Source organism: Urocitellus parryii, chromosome Y, assembly GCF_045843805.1.
Source record: "Urocitellus parryii isolate mUroPar1 chromosome Y, mUroPar1.hap1, whole genome shotgun sequence".
Taxonomy (NCBI): Eukaryota; Metazoa; Chordata; class Mammalia; order Rodentia; family Sciuridae; genus Urocitellus; species Urocitellus parryii.
This window is the reverse complement of record NC_135548.1, coordinates 20889505-20915223: the sequence shown is the minus strand read 5'-3', so window position 1 is coordinate 20915223 and position 25719 is coordinate 20889505.

Here is a 25719-nt window from a genome sequence, read left to right as displayed (position 1 = left end):
AATAGTCAATGGTGAAAGGAATGCAGTTCCTAGCATCTGAAAAAATATGAGCACCAATCAATAAATCAGAATTTATTTATTGCATACATGTATCAGCCACTGTACTAGAACTTTACTTAAATTTAATCTGAGTTTAGAACCCACACTTTAGCCATTATAATGTGCTGATTCTATTGTCCTGTTTTTTTTTTTTAATTAAATCTTGTCACTAGCCCACCTTCACAGAGTGATACTATATCTGAATATTTATTAGACACTGGCAAACCAAAAGAAAGAAGCTATGTTCCTTTTGTAAAAGAGACTCCCATAATCATTGAACTGAATTTTGAGAGTCAGTGTTGAATTGAGTATGTCTTGGAATATGGCTCAAAAGGCCTTGGTATCAGAATTGACACTTCACCTCTCCTGGAGCATATTAGGTATTTCATGTAAATTAGTAATGAGATTCTCAACATCTGTCTGCTACAAGGTGCCTCAAGATGAATCCTTATACTTCCATGAGTTTTTGAGACAAATGCTTTTGCAGAAATACTCTCTTTAATTTTCATGTTTAATCTGTGGAGTAGGTTAAGAAGCCTTGCTATTTCCATTTGCCAAATGAGGAACTTACTTAACTGACTTCACCAAAGTTACAAAACTGCTTGTAGAGTTTGCAGGGACCTAAGACCTGATGTTTTATCTTATAAAACTGGACCCTGAACTTCTTCCATGTTCTTAGTATTTGACAGGCATCTAATAAATTCTAGGCAATGGACTTTGTACTTCAGCTATAGAGATACATAATCTGCAGGTCCTTCCTTGTAGAGCTCATAGAATATTGGGAGAAAGCAGAAAAAAAGGCATGTGCCCAAGTGACTTTAGATATAGGTCATAAAGAAGAGAGGAAAAGAACATTTAAGTCTTTGTTAAAGAAGCTACAGCATCAGACAAAGCCAGACTGAGAAGTCTTTATTTTACCAAAGAAAAATTCCTCAGAAGATAATCCTTCTGAAGTATCCATCATTGAATGACACTCCACAGGTCAATGCAAAATATTTTGTGCTTGTTTGTGAACTGAATTTCATAACCAAAATACTGCTGTGCAGCTTAAATTAAAATAGTATTAATAGTATTCTATTAATAAATTATTGATGATTATTCAGTTGCTTACAAAAGGATCCTTGACATATTTTTAAAGGTCTTCCGTTAGACTGATTGCCAATTCATCATTTAAATCCTTCATTAAACTTATTTAAAATAGCTATATTTTTCATGTTCATAAGCTTTTATCCCCAGCCCTCTTTTGCATGCCCCTCTAAACATTGCCTAATAACCTCCATTTATTAAAAATAAAACAAACCTCTTTTGGTAAGAGCTTTTACACACACAAATGCACAAAACCAAACCAAAAGAAACAACAATAAAATTCATTCCAATAATGCAAGAGATGCCTTAGAATTTTTGGAGGTTTCAGGTAGTTTTTGTATTTAGCATGGAGTAAAAATGGCATTAAACAGATTGGGAAGCTCATCTTTGCTTCTGGAGGTGACCCTTTTTAACTACCTGTAACTGTAATTACAGCTTTATTATGTTTACTACATGCTAAAATAGACAATGTTGTCCTTCTTTCACTTATTCATTATCCCATTCACCAATGATGTGTTGCTCAAAGTAACTAATAATGTTTCAGTAGTCTCCACTGAAGATTTATAATTCTTTCCAGTTGAGTTTATTTCAGATATGTAGAACTGCTATGCTAAACATATTTTAAGACTTAGAGTTTATGGTCTATAAAATTTTTTCAAGAAACTCACAGGGTAATTGTTATCCCCATTTTTAAATAAGGCACCCATGACTCAAAAAGTTTTCTATGCTGGTCAAAGCCCCATAGGTAGTAAGTCACAGAAGTGGAACTTGAAATCAGCTGTTTTATTTCCAAATCCCGTGCTCTTTATTAACATCTTACTCCCTGCCCCTCATTTTATGCTTAAAAAACCCTCTTTATTTAAATAGTCTGATATCACATTGGAGAGACCAAAAAGGTCATATATGAAGGTAATAGTGTGTACTTAGTAGAGCTAGGTTTTGAGCACAATGAAAACTTATTTTTTAAAAGGTCAAATTTGACTACATAATGGCCAAGTAGAATAAATCACTCTCCAGGCTCCCTGCTAACATGCAAACAGAATGCCATTCCACTGCCTGTAATTTACCTAGACAGAAATACACCAGCAAGCAGAGGGCTGGGAAAGGGATCTTGCTGAGATGAGCTCACCACCAGTGTGATGCATGAGATGTGGTGTGAATCAGATGATGGACAGGCAGTAGACTTCAAGAACTGAGATGTGTCACCAAAAGAGCTGAAAGACAGCCCAAGTCAACCCTCTAGTAAAACTGATCAAAACACTCCAGATGAAGGCAGAAGAAAAGTCATCATGGATCTTCAGATTACAAAGAAAGAATAAAACCAAATTTTAAAACTTCACTATTATAATGTGATATTGCCAAGTAATACCCTACTTCAGTCCCATTACTCAAACTTCTATTCATAAGTAAATACATTGTAATGGTTTACTAAATATGCCAACGGATCTTGTAGCATCCATACACACACTGAAACACATCCTTTGCCCAGACTTGAAATGCCACATTGATTCATTTAAAGGTTTCAGATTAAAAACAAAATTGAGCATGATTAATAGTCCCATAAAACAATGTCAGAAGTGAACATAAGTTTGAAACTATTTGAGAAGCTGCCAAGAAACATATTAAGCTGAGCTCTATAAAAACAAAAGGAAGGTAGAAATTGACAGGTGGGGAAGCAATGCAAATAAGAAACTAAAATGTAAAGAATCAGCTATATTGACCCAGTAATTCTATTCATAGGAATTCATTCTAAGAAAATAATTCAACAGAAGCTCGAAGGTTTTTGCACAAAGATTTTCCCTTCAGTATTATAGAGAATGTCAGAAGCAAAACAAAAACAAACAAACCACTGGAGAATAGTTTAATAAATTAGAGTGTAGAATATAATGAAATGTGTTAAATTTTGTATTGAATAAAGCCTTTCATTTAGCTTCCAGAGAATTCCCAAAGGATGAATATTAATCCCACTTATGAGGAGAGTTGTTTTCAGAGGTGAATCATCTTAAGTCATTGCCTTTTTGCTGTGTACTTTCCCTCAACATTTCTACTTGTTTCACAATCAATAGAAACCCAGGAAGATACAGATTTTGAAAGCAGTCCTAAGGTGCTTTACAGGCTTACACAACATTCTTAAAGGAAAAGATTTTCAGGGAGGAACTAAAGGTCAACTAGAGGGAAGGCCTCCATAGGAGAATAGTACCGGCCTCAAGAATCATTTGAGAAAGCACTAACTAAAAGTTGCTGGCATCTTAGGACTTATTTCAGAAATGAGGAATTTTCAGGCAAATCATTTATTCTAAGATAAACGACTTGTTTTCCAACAGAGATTTCTCCTTACATTTTTTTGTACCTGAACAACTGCAACGTCTTTGCAGACAGAAGAAACTGCATAATAATAACAGAAAGAGCTGTTATTTCCTGAACCCTGGGAATATATCAGACACCATTTAAGTGAATTTCCTCATTTAATCATTGCCATAGTCTGATTAACTAGATACTGTTATCATCCCTATTTTATACATCAAGAAGAAATAGAGCACAGGAAAATTAAGTAACTTTCCCAAGGTCACCAGTTTGCTTAATGATGATGATGCGTTACATCTCACTAAAATGCCAGGTACAGTAGCATTGCTATTTGTTGGGCTTGGTTCTGTCTTTAAATGGCAACTGTGCTATTTTTTCAAACCTTTCATTCTTTTTTATTTCTACCACAATCTCCATGGCTTCAGCCCCTGCCTCTGCTCTTTCCTGAGCCTTTTCTACCCTTTTAGAGAGGAAACCTGATTCCTCCTTGGTACTAACCTTGGTTACAAATGCACTAGCAACTTGATTTTCTTACTCTGGGGACAGATGGAGCTCAAACTTCAGAATTCCTCAAAGGAAGCATTTTTTTCCTGAAGCTGGTGGATTACCATAACCTCTCACAACAGACCCTTGCAAGATTCCATTTCTATTTTTGTGTTTATATTTTGAGATCATTTTCTTTCTTAAGTAAAGTTCACCAAATCATATGAATGTTAGGTCATACAGGCTGATATACAATAGATTATTATTCAGTCATAAAAAAGAATGTAATTGCCAAGACTTAGTATGTGCAACAAATGATCCTAACCAAATACTTTGTTTATCCCTCATTGCAATACTTGCAACACAGAACAGCAATTTTTTTGGGGGGAAGGGGGCACATATCTCCATTTCTAGACACTAAACCTTTGAAGGAAGAAACTAATTTCTCCTATAATAGTACCCCTGTTAAGGCAATATTTGACATATTGTGGATCTCTATAAGCATTTACCAAATGTTTGAATATCTTAAGAGTGTTTATTGAAACAACATAATTGTACATAGTAAAATCTCAGTGACTATTTTATGTTTCATTAATGGAAGTAGGAATTGGATGTGTTGTTAATATTCACTCATTAACTCTTCAGATCTATATAAAACCCTTAATATGTGCTTCTACTGTACTGAGATAATAAAAATGGTCCTCCATCTGCTCAGTATCATAGAAATGAGCAGAATGTAGTCCTTGCCTTTAAGGGTGTCAAGAATAGGTGTATTCTAGAGCCCATATGATCTTTTAGTACTGTGTCTCACAAAAACATGTCCAATTATTTGAATGATATAAATATAAATAATTTAATCACTTTAAATCTCAATAGAGTAAACACTTGCTGAGATATGTTCTTCTTAGTGAGAATAAAACCTGTTTATCACCATTAAGTGGTAATACCTACTCTATTTGAGAGTCCTCCTTGCTAACAAATTACAGCCACTATCCCCATGACATAGTTCACTTAGATTGGAGTCTTAGCCTTGTCCACTTTAAATGATACAATAAATCTGCTTACTATTGCAAGTCTTGTTGTATTTGCTGTTCTCCTGTGCAAATCTTTCCAGTTGGCACTGAAAACGATGCTGCCAAAATTCTTGAAACCAGGGGTTTTGGAGGTTTGTTTCTGGCCAGAGCTTCAGATAGTAATCATCAAACCACTTGACATCAGGAGATTGGAGCTTGATTGTGATTCCACCAGCAGCTTCTCACTGATATCCATCTGTCACATCATACCTATCAGCCCAGGCATCACTGTGGGAATACACACACACACACAGACAAAAAAAAAAAAAAGAATAACCTCAACTTAGAACAGAAATCATGCATTATACCTAGGTGATTGTTAAGATAACAGCTTGTTAAAATGAAAAAGTACAGTAACACCAAGAAAACTTTAGGTTTCAGAATGCTAACCTCTCTTATCTTGAGTTGCAAAAAAATTACCTAATACTTTTGGCAGAATTTTACTTGTTGTAAAATTCAATATGTGCATATATGTTGCACAATAGAACAGAACCATTCACACTATTTTTTCATCTTTCTCAGTGGTACTGAGGATTGAACCTGGGGGATGGGCACTCCTCTTTTGAGCTATATCCTCAGCCCTATTTATTATTATTTTTTTTATTTTGAATCAGGCTTTCACTAAACTGCTGAGCCGGCCATGAACTTGTAATCCTCCTGCCTCAGCCTCCTGAGTCACTGTGATTATAGGTGTGCACCACAGTGTCAGTTTACCATTTACTGATACTGGATATGTCAAGTTAACTTTCAATATACTAATTTCTTTTGCTTTATGATAACCATTAAAATAATCATAAGAATAAAAATATTTCCAGTACATGCCTAACATTAATTTAACCATCCTATAACATGATATTAATTTTTGTTAACATTATACAAGTGAATTATAGAGAATAAAAAAAAACTTTCTAATTATACTCATTCTGTTATTTCAGTCTCAAACTTAAATCTTGGTAATCCACCCATATACTCTTTGCTATACCATAGAACTTTTCAATTATATTTAAAATATGTATTTAAAAATCATGTCTTAAAATGATTGAAAGAACTTCTTAACAATGGGCCATCAAGGTTCAGGACAGGGATCACACTCCTCAACCTACTATTATTATATATACTAATCACTCAAATTAGTAACCTAGGAATTTTAAAATAAAAGAGGTTAGAATCAGAGAGTCCATGTTATAAAGCTATAAAACAGTATAACAATAACAGAAGAGTATTCTAAGCTTATTTGGGAAATATATGGGACACAACACTGGAAACAAAACACAAGAAAAAATATTTAAATCAAACTTGGATACTTCCAGGTTGCCCAGGGAGAAGGCACCTTTGACTCCTTCCCGCTCTCTCTCATTGGAACACACACAGCTAGAGCTGCATGTTTGCTGGGACATGGTGCTTCTGCCTTTCTCTTGAAGAGGTTCTAACTGCTGTTTAAGCAAATAAAAAGGAAAAGGAAAGGTTGACAATTTAAAAAAGCAACACCAAAAAATGTAAGGGAAGAGATATAGAGGAAGTCGAGAGGAAGACTAGAGAAGAGCCCCCGGAATGGAAAGCAGGAGGTGTTTGAACCTGTGCTCCAGGAAGAAGGCAGTGGGCACTGGGGGAGGATAAAGGAAGGGACTTTTATTATCAAGTACTGTTTACCTCAGTGATCCCATTTTCTTTTGAATTCATTTTTGTTCTTAGATTTTTTTTCTTTGAGACAAAGAACAGGATCCAATAAGTGGCACAGAAAACCAATATGTAGGTATGCAAGTTAATAAATAAAATAACACAAAAAGAATGCACTTTTTTTCATTATGATCTATTATACCAAGACTGATTAAAAAATTAATAATTAAGAGTTGCTCCAGAAGTCACAGAGGTGTCATGGGAATTTGCAATGACTTGAGGTATTTCCTATAGCATCAATAAGTAGAAGAAGAGAAAATAAATAAATAAACAAAAGAACCATTTCTTTCTCTAAGTCTCCTTGACAAGAAGATATCTCATTAAAAGTTATCTATGGTAAAATCTGAAAAACTTTTGTGGCAGATTAGGGAAACAAAGTGTAATGCAATATGTTTTGTCCCAGTGTTGAATTTGGTTACTTCACACATTGTCTTTCCTCAAGTTTCTCATTTTCAGCTCCAGAAGATTTTATTTAAAGCTGACAAGTTGAAATGAAGTGGGCTTGTTTGCCTCACTTTCTCTCTGTGTTGTGGAGGGTTTATTATATCACTGATATGGGAGTGTAGGTCTCATTGCCACTCCAGGAGCTGCATGGGCATGCTGCAAGTTGGACAGGAAGCTCTGTTTGTCAAGCAGAGCCCCATTCTCCAAGGAAGTGGCAATTTAAATTGTTCTTTTTGTTAACATTAGCTCACTCTTATGTAACACTATGATTATGAATATTACATAAGAAATGTAAGATTATAATGGGCCCAATTTACCCTTCACAATTCATTCATTGAATTTAATGAGAATTGTAAAAAAGCTTGTCTTGTAAAAGTTACTTGCAGGCAATGTTTTCATAAAGGAAAACCATCAGGACCAAAGAGTGTTAATTTACTTATCTCTCATCATGTTCTTTCTCTTTGTTTTTTTTTTTCAGATAGAAATCTCTAAGTTTAAAAAAAAGATGATGCTTTACTATTAGCCTTAAAGGTTTAGTTGTTTAGTTTAAAATGATTTTTGTTCCAGATATTTCTAATCAAGAGCAAAATAAAAATCATAAAAAGGATAGTGCAGAAAAAGAAAATCCTAACACCAGTGTGCAAAACAGGGTCATTCTATTCAAACTGAATGAGAATATGTGCTGGGTGAGTCACAAGAAAAGACATTTGATGATGTGAAATTAAAGGATGCTTTAGATTATAAAATGTTAACATCTTTCTTAACAAGTGCTTTTGAGATTTAAGATGTAATAAATCCCAAAATAAAATGAAATGCTAAGAAATCCTGAACATACCTTTCTACCACCTAATGCTTTCTATTACTTCCACAGAGTAGTCCTTCAAAATGTTGGCATCAGTTTAATGCTTTGGGTGGCATATTTTTCCCCAAAGCAAGGGGAAAAGGTAAAGAACTAACATTTATTGAAAAACAACTATATGTAAAGCATTGATTTAGCTTTACTTTTTTACCTATCTGTGTTCCATCCATTCATCTAATTTCTCTTTCATCTCACTAGTGGACATGCTACCTATCTCCTTATCATCTATTTCATTCCTTCCTTTCTAATTTTTTATATACAGTATTTTCAATATTTATAAATTCTATATTTGCAAATTTAGAGCTGGAGTTATAGCTCAGTTCTAGAGCACTTGCCTAGCCCAGACAAGGCCCTGGTTTCAAATCCCAGAACAGCAAAAATATGTATTTGAAAATTCACTTACTTCCAAAAATTTATTTGCAACAACCAAATCAATACTGGTGGTATTTTTGCAGTTGTTCACAGGTATGCATGCAGAAACAAAAAGCCAGCATGCATATTCCCAAATGAGGTCGAAAAGGATGTCCCTAGGCCTTTATATCAGTTATCATACAATAAAAATGTGTGCTTTCCATATTCTATTTGGTGCCAGGTCTTTCATAGTTTTGTGTTTTGTGCTGGTGATTTTGCTGCCTCACATGGCACCCAGCCTTAGTGAGGCTATGTTGTTCAGTGTAAGCACAAGAAAGCTGAATATAAAACTATTCATAAAGAATGGATAAAAGAGTGTTTGCTTCAAGTTCAATGTTAATGAATTAATACTATTAAGTACGTGAGAATAGCTTCAAAAAGGAACACATAAAATAAATTTGCATATGACTAACAAGTGAAAATACTGTGACTAGAGACTCACAGAACCTTAGTGTGTATTTCCTTTAGGAGCAACTGACAGTCTTCACTAATTTAATGTTTATTCCATGTTTGTACAATCATGGAGTGAATGGAGCATTGACTGTATACATAGGTTTAATCAGGATGTTGTTTTAGTCAGTCTTGTAGTTTTTATTTGGCTGCACAAACAGAGTAATATGGACATTTGGAATAGAAATAAGTGTTCTTAACTTAGGACTTGGCTCAAGTCAAGGAAGACTCCCCGTACCTCTTAACCTGTTCTCAAAACCACTCCCAGCAGAAACTTAGAGCCCTTTAAATCTTTCCTGAAGATGTCTTTAAAGACATGCTCATATAGCAAGGATTTACCTTCATTTTCTTCTTAGAATTACATTATCAAAAATATATACTCCTTTCTACAATTTACCTTTCCCCTTCCAACTCAATTTCCCATTATTTCTCAAAATCAGTAACTCATGAAAGTGTATTTTTTTTTCTTTTCAATAGGTTATGTTTAAAACAAAATTGCCTTCACCTAAAAACTTATTTCTATATCTTAATAACCTTTCTTCTTTACTTCAATATTTATTGCATATCATGTCTTAGACTAAATTATTTGTTTGCAATGATAGTTCCAATATCTCAAAGTCATATAACAAAGGCATGTTTGTTCCTCAGCCTTTACATTCACTGTGAGTGGGCTGTGACTCTGTTCTATTTTGTTGAAGGGAAATATAGTATAAGGGAACCATATGATGGTTCTTAAAGATTCTGCTTAGAAATGGCATACATTATTTCTACCATTGAACACAAGAAGTCATATGACTAAACATAACCTGATGGGCCAGGCAACTACAATTTTTTTTTCCAGAAAGGAGTAGTCACTATTCTAAAGAAAATGCAATTTATTATATATTGAAATTGTATTGGAACTAGAAAAAAGATCAGTTGAATAGGTTTTAAACATATTTAGCTCAGTCTAGCCTACAGAGCTATATAAATCACCTATGAATGAATATCATTATAGGTATGAATTAAATGCAATGGGAGATTATATCAGTAAATAATTGATTAACTATCCATAGGATAATAAGATATAAATTGCATTTGAAAAATGTGGATATTATTTTGAAATATTATTTTCTATATAGTGAGAGAATATTTGTGAGTCAAGGAACAGTCTTAATTGAGCATTGCAGCTAGGTGTTCATCAGCATTTTATTGCTGTGACCAAAACCCCTTCAGGACCAACTTAGAGGAGGAAAAGTTTATTTTGGCCTCATGGTTTCAAAGTTTCAGTCTACTGATGGCTGAATTCATTGTTCTGGGCCTGAGGTGAGGCAGAATATTATGGAAGAAGAGTGTGGTGGATGTACCTTCTTAGCTCTTGACAGCCCAGAAACAGAGAGAGCACAAAGAGCCAGGGACAAGTCATATAAACAAGTCATATAAACCCCAAGGGCATGAACCCAATAACTTACTTCCTGCTGCAATACCTACCTGCCTGTAGGTACTACCAGGTAATCTGTTCAAATTGCTAATCCATCAAATGGATTAACACACTGATTGGATTACAGCTGTTGTAGTCTAATCATTTCACCTCTGAACATTTTTCCTTTTTGGGATGACACCTTACATCCAAACCATAACAAGCTATGTGGGATGCACAAGGTAGTGAGTTAATGAAAAGTGAGCTGAGAGGACAATTGTAAATTCTACTTCTTCTTTTATTTTTTATTTATTTATTCATTTTTTTGTCAAACCCTATTTTTTTTATAAGTACTGGGGTGCCAGTGGTGGCTTTTAAGGGGGAAATGATATGAAGAGATGCTGAGAACTGGATGAATTCTGAAAGCTGTGTGGGTGACAGTTCAGAGCAGTTAGATTTCAATGTTAGAGGATCAAGTTCAAAAATGTGTTGCAATGGCCAAGAAAACAGAGTTGAATTAAAGAGCAACAGTAATAAAGAACAATGAATTGTATTTGCAAGAAAACCTGATTTAGAATCCCTAGTATATGTGTAAAAAATATAGGGTAAAGAATTTTTGTGTTTGCAGAAAAAGAATAACAATATTGTACTTCCATACCCTTTTTTGGAAAATATAGGAAGAGAACAGGTTTGTTATGAAAAAGGAATAACTAAGTATATGAGTTGGGGTCCCTGATTGTCATATTTTTCTTCATATGCTGTGTAATATTTCTTTTACTTTGATTTTTATGCATTGTCTATATATAATTGGTTTAAATGTTAAAAAGAAATGCTAACAATTTTCTTATTTGTGGTCCAATATCTTATCAATCTATTCTTTTCTATTATGTATATGTTTTTGTAGAAGTATAATAATTGTTGGAGCTTAAATGCATAGTGAGGGATAATGCTAAATAGAGAAACATAAAAATTTGGTATTTCATTATTTCCTTATAAAATAAATATTTTAATTTTATAGCTATGTATTTACCACCAATAACATGAATGCATTTTTTAAAAATTTTGCTAGATGTAGAGATGCCCCTGATATATACATGCTAACAAAAATAAGCAAAATAATACATATGAAAATTATGGAAAAAACACAAAATTAACAATTATCTAATGCTGACTGGAGAAGCTGAATAATCTTAAAATGTGTCTCTTTTATAAAAACATAAATATATAAGGGCAGAATATATAATTTTCCTTCCTTTCTAATTTATAAAATCAATAATTGTTTTGAGTGATTTTTATGCAAAAATACATGTACTATTTAAAAATGTGTTGGATCATTCTTTAGTGACAGTGTCAATGTTGTATTCACTCTAGTACATTAATTTGGTAAGGATTTTGGATGCTTCTTCTGTACAAGAAAATGGTGGGGTGAGTCTACACCCTCAAGGGGTCAACAGTCTGTTAGGCATGACCTGCCTAAGCAAGCATTGCCAACTTCTATCCCCCTGAGTATTTCTCATTAATCCTTCATACTGGATATCTTTCCACTGTATCTTTCAGTCAATCTTTTCAGAATCAGCATAGCTCACTAGATTTCCGGTCACTGAATTATCATTAACTGAAAACTCACATTCCTGTCCTGCTTTCCTAAGACTATTTCACAATCACTTCAATTAATATTCTCGATGTTTCCAAACTCCTAGTTCTTACATTTACAATCCCTTCATTTATTTACCTGGAAGGCTAATCACATACAATAATTTTAAAATGTTCAGTTGTTGAACTCTCAAATGACAGCATGATTATTTACTATAACTCAATAGAATTCTTCAAGAGGCATCTGCTATCTGTCATGGGCAAATAACATAAATGAGAGTCTTTCTAAAAGGTACAATGCCAGACTAAAAAATTTATATATCTAAATGACTATTTATAGAAGTTACAGTTGTTAAAATGGACGTATTTGAGAGCACAAAAAGAAGAATGCAGGGCTGAGAGCATGCATGCTGAGTCCAGGACTCCTAATCATTGGTTCATACATACCTCTTCTGGTTATTCAAACACTAAACTGGAAAGGCACTGCTTAGAAGGGATTTTCAAGATGTACTTAAGGTCCTAAATAAATTAATCTAAAATAGGAAAATTATTTTAGGTGACTGATCGAATCAGGCAAATCCTGTAAAGGAGACGGCTCTTCCTATCCAAAGAGTTTCAAACACAAAAGGGATCTGACCTTAGAGAGGTAGAGAACATCTCTGTGGTTGCCTTTGAAGACAGAGGAAGCCACATGGGAAGGAATGCAGTGGCCTGTAGGAACTGAGAATGATCCCTATCAACAACCAGCAAGGAAATGAGGACTCAGGCCTACATTAAAAAAAAAAAAAACTGAATTAAGTAAAAAAATCTTGAATGTGCTTGGAGGTAGATTCTTCCACAAAGCCTTGCCCAGGACCATTACCTGAGCCTGTTTGGTCCTGAGAAGAGAACCTAATTTTCCATAATCCCTCAAGCAATTATCAGGTAATAAATGCATATTTCTTTATGCTTCTAAATTTATGGTAATTTTTACACAATAATAGAAATTTATTCTTCACTGCCTCCCTCTTTTCTATACTTCCTCTTTTGGAATACTGATACCATTAATATTGGAAGTATTAATACAGTAAATCAAAACAATTAAAATCTCTAGAGCATGCACCCTGCCTTGATTTTGGCTCTAGGGCACCAGGCATTCTCCTCTGATTTAACATTTCATCCTTCCAAGGGTGCTTCCTCACTATGCACATTCTTTATAGAGAAGATGAGAAATATCTTTGTAAATAGATTGATTACTTTGTGTATTTCACAATCTGTTTCTTTTGTCATATTGTATCCATTTGGAGAAGTGCAAAAATTGAGGGTATTGTGTAAAATGTGCAACAATTTAGTAAGCAGAATGATTCAATGAAATAGAGGAAACACTTTGAGTAAGTAATTGTATCTGCAGCTTTATATAACCATTTCTATGTTTTCCTATCAAATTTCCTTTTTTAGGATAACCTTCTTATTTTCAGTCTACATTTTTTCCCACCAAATCGACTAACTTCTTCAGATAAATTGGTAAACTCTCATCATTGAACTAATGCTTGGATTTATCTGTTAACATGTCTATGCTAGGACAATACTAACATTTCAACAAATATATTTTTCTTTGTTTTTTCTTCTTCTGTGAAGGCCAAACAGACTCTCAGAAAATGATCTGGTATATTTAATGCTATGAAACACAACATTCATGCAATTAATCAATAATTGTTTATCAAATGCCTATTAAATTCTAAACAATAAGGTGGACTTGCTAAGTATATTGATGAATAGAATCTCCAACCTCCAACTTATTTTCTTCCCTTTTCTCTCATTTCATAATGTCAGACCTAATATATTTTCATGATACTTTTTTTACATATTTCTGCAGAATTTAGTATCATTCTTTCATCTAATAAACTCTAATGAGTTACAGTGTGCCTACCCCAGTTTTCTACAGAGTGCTATATATATGGAATACAGAGAAGTAAATTATCATTCTCTATCAACTCTTCCGCTTTAGAGTCAGACAAATGAAAACTTACTAGAAAGATAACAGCATCCATGTGTTTGTTCTCTGTTATCTATCTATCTATCTATCTATCTATCTATCTATCTATCTATCTATCTATCTATCCATCCATCCATACTGCCAGGTTTCATATCAGTTGTACAAGCCTGAGTCTATGAAGTAGTTATTTTTATATCTTCAAATATCATGTGAGGAGGAAACTGCAGCTGAAAAAGTAGTAAATTGCATAAGGTTATATATTATTTAAACTCAGTCACTTAAATATAGAAACTAAAACTGAAAGAGTAAAACTTCTTAAACGTGATACTTTATCCAATTTGTGTGCAAAATGAATGCATGAAACTGTAGAGAGAAGAGTTAATTTCTATTAACACACACACAGACACACACACTTTCAAAATGTTTTTTTTTTCTTTTCTGAGACATAATTATCTTAAACTATTGCATATTCTCACAGTGAGCCAGCTGTATACCATTAGAATACACTGGCATAGTTATTTAGAATCTCTCTAATCAGAAGAAAAAGAGCAATTAGATGATGCTCAAGACACTTTGAAGTCTGTTCATAAACACAGAATGACCTTTTTTTTTCAATTTAAATGTCACTGGTAGGCAATATATTTCTTTCTTGATAAAGTATAACCATGACGCCTACTGAAACCAAATCTATTGTTATGTCTCACATCTATTTGATATGTTTTACAAACAAACACATCTGTAGAAGACTAATAAATAATCAAAACCTGTACTGAGTTTGAGACAAAGTTTCAGAAACAGCCATTATACGAAAAGGAAGACAAACTACATATCTAATAGTATGAAAAATTTAGATGTCATATGCCCAATAATTAATCCAAGAAGAATGAAAATGTTAAGTCACATATTAGAAACTGAACAACTACTTTCATTTAGAGCCATGATAAATTTGATAAAGCTTCCTCAAAAGACAATTAGAAAGGCTAAGTTTTTTTAAAATTTATTTAAAATTTCAGAAAGTATTGACTCAGCCAGAACTATAGGGACAAAGATTAGAGAGAGAGAAAGAAAATGTGTTGGGTACAAATGTCCCTTTGGGATATGTGATAATTCATTGATATTGAATTCGTTAAAGAGAAGCTAAGATGTGGGGGACAAAAGCACTAAGTGAGTTTCAATAGTTGTTGTTACTTTATGTTCCATATTTGTATCCAATATATGATCAGCAAATATCTGGAAAGCAAGACAAGCACATATATTTGAAGCAGATGTTTGAGGCTATTTTACTCCTTGAACTATTTGCTAATTTCTAGGTCATAGTTGTAGAGTTCAGAAAATGACTATTAAACAGTGACTAAGAGGCTGAAAAGACGAATGGAGTGTTAGGTTGTCATACTGAATTAAGGAAAAAGAACTGAGTTTCTCCAAGAAAAAAACAATGCTTGTGAACACTTTTGGTTTTCTTTTATAAGTTTGTTTTATTGATACATTATAATTATACATAATGGTGGGCTTCATTGTTACATATTCCTACATGTACATAATGTAACTACAATTTGGTCAATATCATTCCTCAGCATTTCCCCTTTTCCTCATCTTCTCCCTCTCCTCATCTCTTTTCTCCACTCTACTGATGTCCCTTCCATTTTTTTTCCTTCTCTTCCATATCCCTTTGTGGGGTGGGTAGGAGAGGTATCGGGGGATTGAACTCAGGGGCACTCAACTACTGAGCCACATCCCAACCCTATTTTGTGTTTTATTTAGAGACAGGGTTTCACTGAGTTGCTTAGCATCTCACTTTTGCTGAGGCTGGCTTTGAACTTCTGATCCTCCTGCCTCAGCCTCCCAAGCCCCTGGGATTGTGGGTGTGCATCACCTCACCTGGCTCCATTTTCACAAGATCCCTCCTCATTGCCACCTTTTTCTTTTTCTACTCTAGCTTCCACAAATGAAAGAAAATATATGACCCTTAACTTTCTGAGTTTGGCTTATTTTTCTGAACATAGCATTCTCAAGTTCAACCATTTTCCCTGCAAATGATGGAATTTCATTCATCTTTTTAATGGAATAAAACTCCACTATATATGTGTGTGTGTGTGTGTGTGTGTGTGTGTGTATATATCACATTTTCTTTATCCATTTATCCACTGATGGACACCTAGGCTGGTTCCATAGTTTGGCTATTGTAAATTTTGTTGCTATGAACATGGGTATGCATATGTTAATCTATCATGCTGACTTCAATTCTTTAGGATAAGTACCAAGGAGTGATATAGTTGGATAACGTGGTGGTTCCATGCCTTGTCTTGAGGAAACTCCATACTGATTTCTACAGTGGCTGAGCTAATTTAAGTTCCCACCTACAGTGTAAAATGTTACTTTTTCTTCAAATCCTCTCCAGTATTTATTATTGTATTATTGCATTGTTATTGTGTTCTTGATGGCTGCATTTCTAACTGTAAATGAAATCTAAGTGTAGTTTTGATTTGCATTTCCCTAATTGCTAATGATGTACAACTTTTTTCATATGTTTTTTTGGCCATTTGTATTTTGTTTTGTTGTTGTTGCTGTTTTTTTTTTTTTTTTTTTTTTTTTTTTACTTTTTTGAGAAATGTCTGTTTAGTTCATTTTCCCTTTTATTAATTGGGTTATTTTATTTTTTGGTGTTAAGCTTTTATTGATTTTATATATTCCCTACATTAATCCTTGTCAAAAAATGGATAGCAAAATTTTTCTTCCATTCTGTAAGTTCTCTATTCACATTCTTAATAGTTTTCTTTTTTTGTATAGAATCTTTTAAATTTAATACCACCCCATTTATTAAATCTTGGCATTATTTCCTGAACTTTAGGGGTCTTATGCCTATACACTAGAGTGTTGACCCTACATATTTTTTCTTGGAGTTACATAATTTCCGATCTAATTCCTAGGACTTTGATTCGTTTTTGAGTGGATTTTTAAACAGGGTGAGTTAAGGGTTTTGTTTTATTTTTCTATGTATGCATAACCAGTTTACCCAGCACCATTTTTAAAAAATTCTATCTTTTCTCCACTGTATGTTTTTGGCACCTTTGTTAGAATCAGATGACTGCAGATGTGTGGGTTTGTCTCTGTGTCTTTTTTCTGTACCATTGTCTATGTGTCTGTTTTTATTCCAGTACCATGCAGTTTTGTTTTGTTTTATTTTTGTTTATCAATGGAACTTTATTTTATTTATTTATATGTGGTGTTAAGAATCAAACCCAGTGCTTCACATATCCTAGGCAAGCACTCTACCACTGAGCTACAACCCCAGCTCCTATGCAGTCCTTGGTACTGTAGATCTGCAGTGTGATTTGAAGTCAGGTATTGTGATTCTAATTTTGCTTTTTTGGCTCAGAATAGCTTTAGCTATTATAGGTATTTTATTCTTCAAAGTGAATTGAAGGACAATTTGTGTAGTTCTCAAAATGAAGAGTCTCATTGATATTTTGATGATGATTTCATTAGATCTGTATAAAACTTTTGGTAATATGGCCATTTTGACAACATTAATTCTGCCTAATAAACAATGAACATGGAAGATCTTTCCACATTTTTGTATCTTATTCAATTTCTTTGTTCATTGTTCTATAGTTTTAATCGTAGAGGACTTTCCACTTGTATTAGTCAGGGTTCTCTAGAGGAACAAAATCAATAGGAAGTGTTTATAAAAAAGGGATTTATTAGGTTGGCTTACTCAACCAGAAGCTAGAGAGTCCACCATGGCAGTCTGCAGGCTAAAGAGCTGGAAGAACCAGTAGCAGTGCAGTTCAAGAGGCTGAAGCCTCAGAATAAGAGGGATCAATGGTGCTACTTCTAATCTGAGACTGAAAGCTTCTGGAAGCTCCCTGAAAAATCACTGGCAGAGTCCCCTTTGGAAGAATGAAGAAGCAAGAGTCTGATAGCCTCAAGAAGAATCCAGCTTGCATCTGCTGCTGCTGCTGCTTTGTTCCTTACAACTTTTATTCCATCCAAGCCATCATCCTATTGGATGGTGCTGCTCCCACTTAGGAAGGGTCTCCACTTCAGTTACTCTATCCCACATGCCAATTATTCCTAGACACACCTAGACACCTATTAATCTAATTAAGTTGACAATTCAAATTATCTGTCACACCCCTCTTTGGTTAGATTTATTCCTAAGTTTTCTTTTTTCTTTTTTGAGGCCATAGCGAATGGAATCATTGTCATAATTTCTTTCTAGGCACAGTTATTATGATGTAAAGGAAAGCTACTGATTTTCATATAATCAGTTTGTAACCCGCTTGTTTGCTTAATTTATTAGATCTAGAACTCTTTGTTTTTTTGTATTCTTTTTTAATTTTCTAAGTATGGAATCATATTATCCTCAAACACTAATATTTTGACTTTTTTCTTTCCTTGTATTTCCTTGTCTTGTGCTGGCTGGAATTTCTAGTATTATATTGAAGTAGAGTGGTAAAAGTGGACATCCTTGTCTTGTTCTGGATTTTAAATAGGATGCTTTAAATTTTTAGTTTCTTTAAATTTTTATACCATGGTTTGAACCCAGTGGTGCTTAACCACGGACACACATCCCCAGCCATTTTAATTAATTTATTTATCTTTATTTTGATACAGGGTCTAGCTACATAGCTTAGGGCCTCAAAATTTGCCAAGGCTGGCCTTGAACTTGCATACTCTTGCATCAGCCTCCCAAGTCACCGGGATTAAAGGCATGCACCACTGTGCTTGGATCCAGTTTCCTTATTCTTTATCGAGATAATGATCTTGGCTATTCTTGGCCTTTTTCATTTTTATGTATACTTCAGAATTTCTTTATAAATATCTTCCATGTCTCACCCTTACCCAAGAAAAGCCCACTGGAAATTTTGTCCATGATGAGATATAAAAAATGTGGATCTGTATTTGAGGAAAATGTATTTTTAATAGATTGACCTCTGGTCTTAAAAATGAAGTGACAAAGAGCTGATAATTGGAAAACTGTCTAAGAAAGCAAATAATTTGAAAACAAAACAAAACAAAACAAAACTCTCCTAGGCATGTAGCACAAAAACACTTACTTAAATGCAATAGAAGCCAAAGCTTCAGACAAAGCTTTTTTGTTGTTATTGTTTTTAGGCAAAAAGCATATTAAAAATAAAATATATAAAATATAGGTTGTATTTGTGTAATATATGAACATATATATTTGTGTAATACACGGACTAATGTTTTAAAAAGAAGAAATTGTCCACAACCTGAAAAACTGAGAGTTGCTAAAAAGTAAAATGCACATGGCTTTATTAGAATAAATTAGCTAACAAATACGTATTTGCATGTGAAACAATAAAGTAGATACAAAACAAGAAGAGAAATCACTGTATTGTGTCTATTGAAGTTTCGGCAGAATCTGTCATGCTAAAGAGTGGGGATGACATTTGAATCACTGCAAATACCATAGATAAGGGCCCACAGGTGAGAATTCACATGATTTATGCAGGAGAAAAACCTCAGAAGTGTAGTTTTCATGGTAACTTAAAACATGAATCTTATACAGTTCAATTTAGATTTTTAACAGATAATCTTTTCTACAAGTGGATTTAAAGCACTTCCTTCTTCAGATATTTATTAGGTTACAGCAAGAAGTCAGGTGAAGAATGATGGAACTTGAAACAGGAAAGCAATTGTAGTATGTGAGGTGAGGGATCAAAGTAAGTAGCACTATACTCATGAGGTCAAAGAGACATAATTTTGTGATTAATATTTTATGGATAGTAAGGAAGAAGAATGAGCAAATAGAACTCCAACTTTTCTGATTTGAGTGATCAGTACCATTTACTAAAGAGAAAATATATTTGTTGGGAAAATTTAGTTGTAAATATGTCAACTCTGAAAGCCTCAGGAGACATTCAAGTCAATGTGTCAAGAATGCAGCTATGCATGTAATTTGAAACTTAGAGGAGTTTGGTTTGTGATATTTAATTCAGATGTTATCAATAGATCATTATTTGGTAGAATTCTTGGAGTGCAATAACACAGTGAAAGTATTCTGACTACTATAAGCAATAAAAACAGGTAGGAAGTCAGATAACACTGATAGTTAAAGAATATGTGGAAGATAAGTTATTCTGTTAGGAGTTTGATAGGAAAAATGTAGAGAAAAGAGGTAAATAATGGGAGTGGTAATGGAGGGATGGGATATTAATACAAAGGTTGAATATTTTCTCTGATATGTGGAAGCTAGCCCACAATAAGAGAAAGGGATAGATGTTCAGTAGTTTATTTTATTTTATTTTTTTATTGGTTGTTCACAACATTACAAAGCTCTTGACATATCATATTTCATACATTAGATTGAAGTGGGTTATGAACTCCCAATTTTACCCCAAATGCAGATTGCAGAATCACGTCGGATACACATCCACAATTTTACATAATGCCCAATTAGTAATTGTTGTATTCTGCTACCTTTCCTATCGTTCAGTAGTTTAGACAACGGAGAATGGAGATAAGGGAGGGCGGTAGGTAAAGGAAAGACAATGGAATGAATCTGATATAATTTTCCTATGTACATATATGAAAACATCACAGTGAATCCTACCATTATGTGCCTCCACAAGAATGGGGTCCTAACTTGAATAATATATATTTCATGCTTGTATAATTATATCAAAGTGGATTCTGCTGTTATACATATCTAAAGAAAAGGGTAAATTTAAAAAGAGAAAGATAAGAAGCTGCATAAGGAAAAATAGAGCCAATAGTGTCAGATACTACAGAGAACAGAGGACTTAAAACTGTTGCTGGATCAGGCAACCTGATTCGGGTATAGTGGTTAGATTTCAGTGGAGTTAAGATTAAAGAGGAAAGAAAGGATTGAGATGATGAGGCTTATGATAGAATTGAATATAAGTTATTTTCCAGTAATTCTCAACAGTTTAGGGCTGCAGAAAGTGGATTATAGAGTATATTTTGCTAAATGCAGAAATTAACAGGTTTGCAAAAGATTCCAGGATTTAGATTAAAAAGAAGTTAGGATGATCAACTATGGCATAGCATGGTTATGAAAGCCAGGCTGGCATGGGAGAAGCTGAGATATTGAGGGAGGAGAATGGACATGTCTTAAAACAAGGCCACTCCACCAGGGCAGGTCAGGGTACCCAAAAGGGGAATAAGATTAAGAGAAAGTGAAGAGTGCTTATGCAGAGAGTGAGATAGTGAGATAGATCTCTAGATGTTAGAAAAACTAAGGATGTGGCACTAGACATGTGCTGACACAGATTGGACATTTAGTTTTCTTATTCATCACACGATACTATTCTTTTCAATTGTATTTCACTTTAACAAACTGTTCCAAGGCCCCATATCATGTTAAATTACAATGCAAAAATTTTGCAATATTTTAACAACAAGGGGGTTGCTCTCTTTGTTACTGTAATTTGTGGGTTTTTTTAAAATCAATAATTTGATGTTCATCTGATAAACAGAATGTTCTTATCCAACTGGGTACTTAATCCTCTGGCTGTTTCCACTAATGAGGAAAGTACTGATTATTTTATCCTCCTGAGCAGTTAGGGTTTCATATACGGTCATGGATATGCATAGATTACACATGAACAAGAATCTGTGTAAGCCTCACTTCATCTAAGCCAGTTTTCTTTGTGGGATATTTTGGACTTTTTGTTTTTTTATGGGGTGCTCTTGAAACAATTATTTGTATTATGTCCTGGTTTCCTTTTTTAGAAATTTTATTTAAAAATATTTAATTGGCAAAGAATGTATATGTGCATGATACACAATGGGAAGATCTGATATATTATATTTGTAGTGGTTGCCACCATCAAATTATTTCACACAGTTATCACCACTATGATAGAGCCACTGAACTTCTTTACCTTATAAATTCAAGTTTCATATCCTTTGACCAACGTCTCCCCACTTCCCAGGCAATCATCATTCTACTCCGTGAATCTATGAATTTGAAGTATGTTAGATTCCACCTACTGTAAAATCATCCAGTATTTGGCTTTCTGTGTTTGTCTTATTTCACTTAGCACAATGAAAGGGATGAGCAGAACTCATTTATTCATTAGAATGAAGACACTCTGGAGAGCTACAGTTGTGAAATCATCAGTAATGGGGAACACAGGTTTTAAGTCACAATTCAATGCAGAGAAACCAAAAAATAAACCCAAAGAACACTGTGAATTGAGGATTTTAGCCATTCTGATATGAATCCATTTCTAATTATTGAAGTTAGCTCAGAGAAGGAGCCTGGTGAATTAAGAATAATTTATTTCTAAGAAGTAGACTCATTTGTTTTGCATTTTATCAAATTCATTTTATCATAGTTTTTTATTTTGTTTGGAAAAAAAATCCCTTTTGTCATTTCCTAACTGGTTTAAAGTACTGGCTATTCATGTCTAAATATCCAGTTGGAGAAAAAGCCATGTTTCAGCGGCAGAAAGGTAAAATAAGGATTAGGGAAATGTATTTTATACTTAGCAGAAAGCGCAAACCTGACTTTGAGGAGAATAGAGAAGAAGGGTAGTGGCTAATGAATGGCTCTGTATTAACCAGGGATTTCAGACCACAGGATGCCACATTCTTTGGGGAAAATAATAGAGCATAATTATCAGATACTTATTTGCTTCTGGTTATGGAACTGTATTTGGAACCAGCAGATGTGAGACTAAGAGATGGACCCCTGGATAGGAGCACAAAGAGTGTTCAAAGAAATATGAGGGAAGAATCAGCACATCTTATTAATGTGCTGGATTGAAGAAATCCCAAGATAAAGTGGGGAAACACTCAGTTATATTTGGTAGCAATAATCTTCAACCTCCAACTTCCCTAAAACTCCTATTGTAAACCGGGAACGCCCTAAACCCAAATTATCTTAAACCCGGATACTTTCTAAAACCTGCAGGATACACCCTAATCCTGGATCAACCCTGGTCATTGAGCAGGGTCACCTTTCTCAAACACACATGCAAGGTCACAGCAAATTTCCAAGGCAAGTCCATTTAACATGGGGTACACTGGCAAGGAAATATCGATGCGTCATTCCTACTTGGCAATGGCCCTCAGCAAGGGGCAATTATAGGTGTAAAATCAAGGGTCTCAGTGTGACTGACTTACTGCATTCAGTGTCCCTTCTTTTTAAGTAAACAGAGGTGGCTTAATCCTTAAGATGTAGATAAGGACTGAGGACACTCCCCAGAGCTAAATGGCTGTGGCAGGTGCTGGGAGTCCCTTAATCTTATCTCTCACCCGCAGGATCAGCTCCTCCAGTTTGGTTTGACCTTAGGCACTAGGCATTTTTTTTCCCTAACTTTTTAGTAGCCAGCTCCCAAAATGCTCATCCTCTGCTTGCAGTTATTTTGAGTGCTAGGCTTTCCCAAGAAAGCAAAGTGGGGATTTCTTAAAAGCCCCCTTGGGAGTGTCAAAATTTGTGACTGAAAATTTGGTTCCCATCCCCCAAAGCCAATTAACAGCAATTTAATCAGCAGGCATCTCTATTTGCACTCAAGCCGACTAAGGGAGGGAAAGAAAACATTGTTTTCCTAATTTTGTTTAACAAAGGGGAGCAAAGTTTACCACCCGCTTTGGGGCTGCATTCCCAAGCAACAATTCAGACTCTGGGGACCTGGTCCCTTCTGCCTCCACGAGGGAGGGAAAGGGTCGGGTGCCCCTTGCCACCTTCCCCCGCTTGCCAGGTGGTCGGAGGGAGAGGGCAGTCCCTCGCCGACTCCCATCTCTGACCCGCCCATCCCACTGTGGTGGAAATGCGTCTGATGGCAACCGGTCGCAGGCAGAGGAGGGGGAGGGGAGGTCCCCCGCCGACCTTACCTCCGACCCAGCCCGCTGGAGCACCTCCCACTTCCGGGGAGGGGAGACAGAGAAGGGGCAGAAAGGACAGGTGGGTGGAGGGGCCAGGAGGAACAAGGACAGGACAGATCCGCCCTACCATCGGGTGGAATCCTCCCAGCAAACTTCGCGGACCCCAACCATGCAGGAAGAGATTCGCAGAGGTCCTTAAAGGTCAGAAGCCATGATCTGGATGGCCATGCGGCCCCGGCTGAAAGACAATATCTCTGACTTTGCAGATTAGAGAGAGAGATGGAGGGACTCTCCTGGGGGCCATTCAACTCCGAGGGTGGGCCACTCTGCTCTGACGCTCAGAGAGACAATACAAATGTGACACAAACACGGAATGAAGCGGAGAAAAAGACAGAAGTACCGGCGGCCGACCCAGACCAGGCAAAGCAAAGCCCGTGCCACTGAAGGAACCGCTCAGACCGCCACCCGCAGTGCCCGCGGCCCGGACCAAGCAGGGAGAGGAGACAACTGACACACACACAATAAACGTTTAACATGAGTTCAGAGGCAAAGATTAAAGACAGACAATAAACTCAACCCAGACAGTAAACAAAGAGTAGTCGGCAAAACCAGACGGATTGGCAGCAGAATACAGATGAGGGCACCTTGTCCCTCCCAGATGGGGGCACCTCCATTCCCTGAGAGTCTCCCAAAGCGTCCTTTGAGGAGACGTGGTCTGTGGCTTCAGGGACACCTCTATCCACCACGGCCAGGGGGAGCTTATGCTCTCCGCTGACAACCACACTCTGCCAACCCAAAACCAGAAAACCAGAAAAACCAGAAGGCTCTGAGAGCTTACGCTCTCCAGCCCAAAACCAGACTCTGAGCGATCGCAAAGGAAAAACAAGAAGGAGGAGGAGAAGAAGAAGAAGATAAGACGCCTTACTTACCCCCTGAAGCAGTCCGTTGGTAGGGTCTCCCTGTCCGGGGATGCGCTGTTCCTGGCCAATGCACCAAATGTAAGGGGGGGGGTCCGGCGGAGCGTCGGAGGGAGAGACCACACAAGAGACTGGCTCCATGCAATTGGCAAAAGGGGATTTATTGGGGATCCATTCCAGCGCGCTGGGACTCTGTGCTCACTCAAGAAGGGAGAGCAGCCCAGAGCCCCGAGCAGAGGTTCAAACAGAGCTTAAGTACACTTTTTGGGGAGGGCGGGAGGCTTTGCATACATCAGAACAAATCATCATGAGGCGCGGGGAAATTGAACAACTCTGAGACGTGACTGGCACATTCATTGGCGGGAACCGGCCGGGGGGGGGGGTGATTGGTCATTCGTAAGCGGGTTACACATTCAAACTGATTGGTTCGGACCCTGTGAGGAACTGCACAGGGCCCTAGGCTAAACGGCCAGTAGGGCATTGTCTTAACTATCTCAGGAATCTGGGTGTAACAGAGGAACTTAATAATACCTAATCTTTTACATTCAAGCTTTCCAGCTTAGAAACTTTACCCTTTCAAAGACTCTATCCATAAATGGACTTTTTAAACAATTTTCCCTCTGAATACCAATGAAATGTTACTGGAAATAAACATCTCAGGGACAATAATCAAAATTTTAAATTTCATTCTAAACTTGAATATAAATTGAAACCCTTAATGACATTAGTTTGCTTTCAGTGTGTCAACTTAATTTTAGAATACAGCTAAAAATAAAAGTTTTGCACCACAATAGCAATGTCATTTATCATCAGTTTGGAAAATCTAAAATTTCTTCATTTTTTCAAAAAATCAAACATATTGGGGGAGGGAGTCAGTAGAAATTTTAATTACTATTAGTAGTTGACAAAAACATTCTGTTGTGTTGTTTTGTTTTAAGCAAAGACAAAGCAAATGTAATATATAGGAAAATCGTTGGGGTTTCTAGAGCATTTGTTTTCCTTCTGGATACTTAAACATCTTGGTTTCCTACTCCTATCTGGTACATAACCCTACCCGCCATGCTAAGCAATTCCAGGTGGAAGAGATTTTAGAGCTTGACATTGGCTCTTCCACAGTTAGCCCATCTGCAAGTCGTCATGCCTCCATGCAATTAACTATCTTATTTACAGCTGTAATGAAGCAAAAC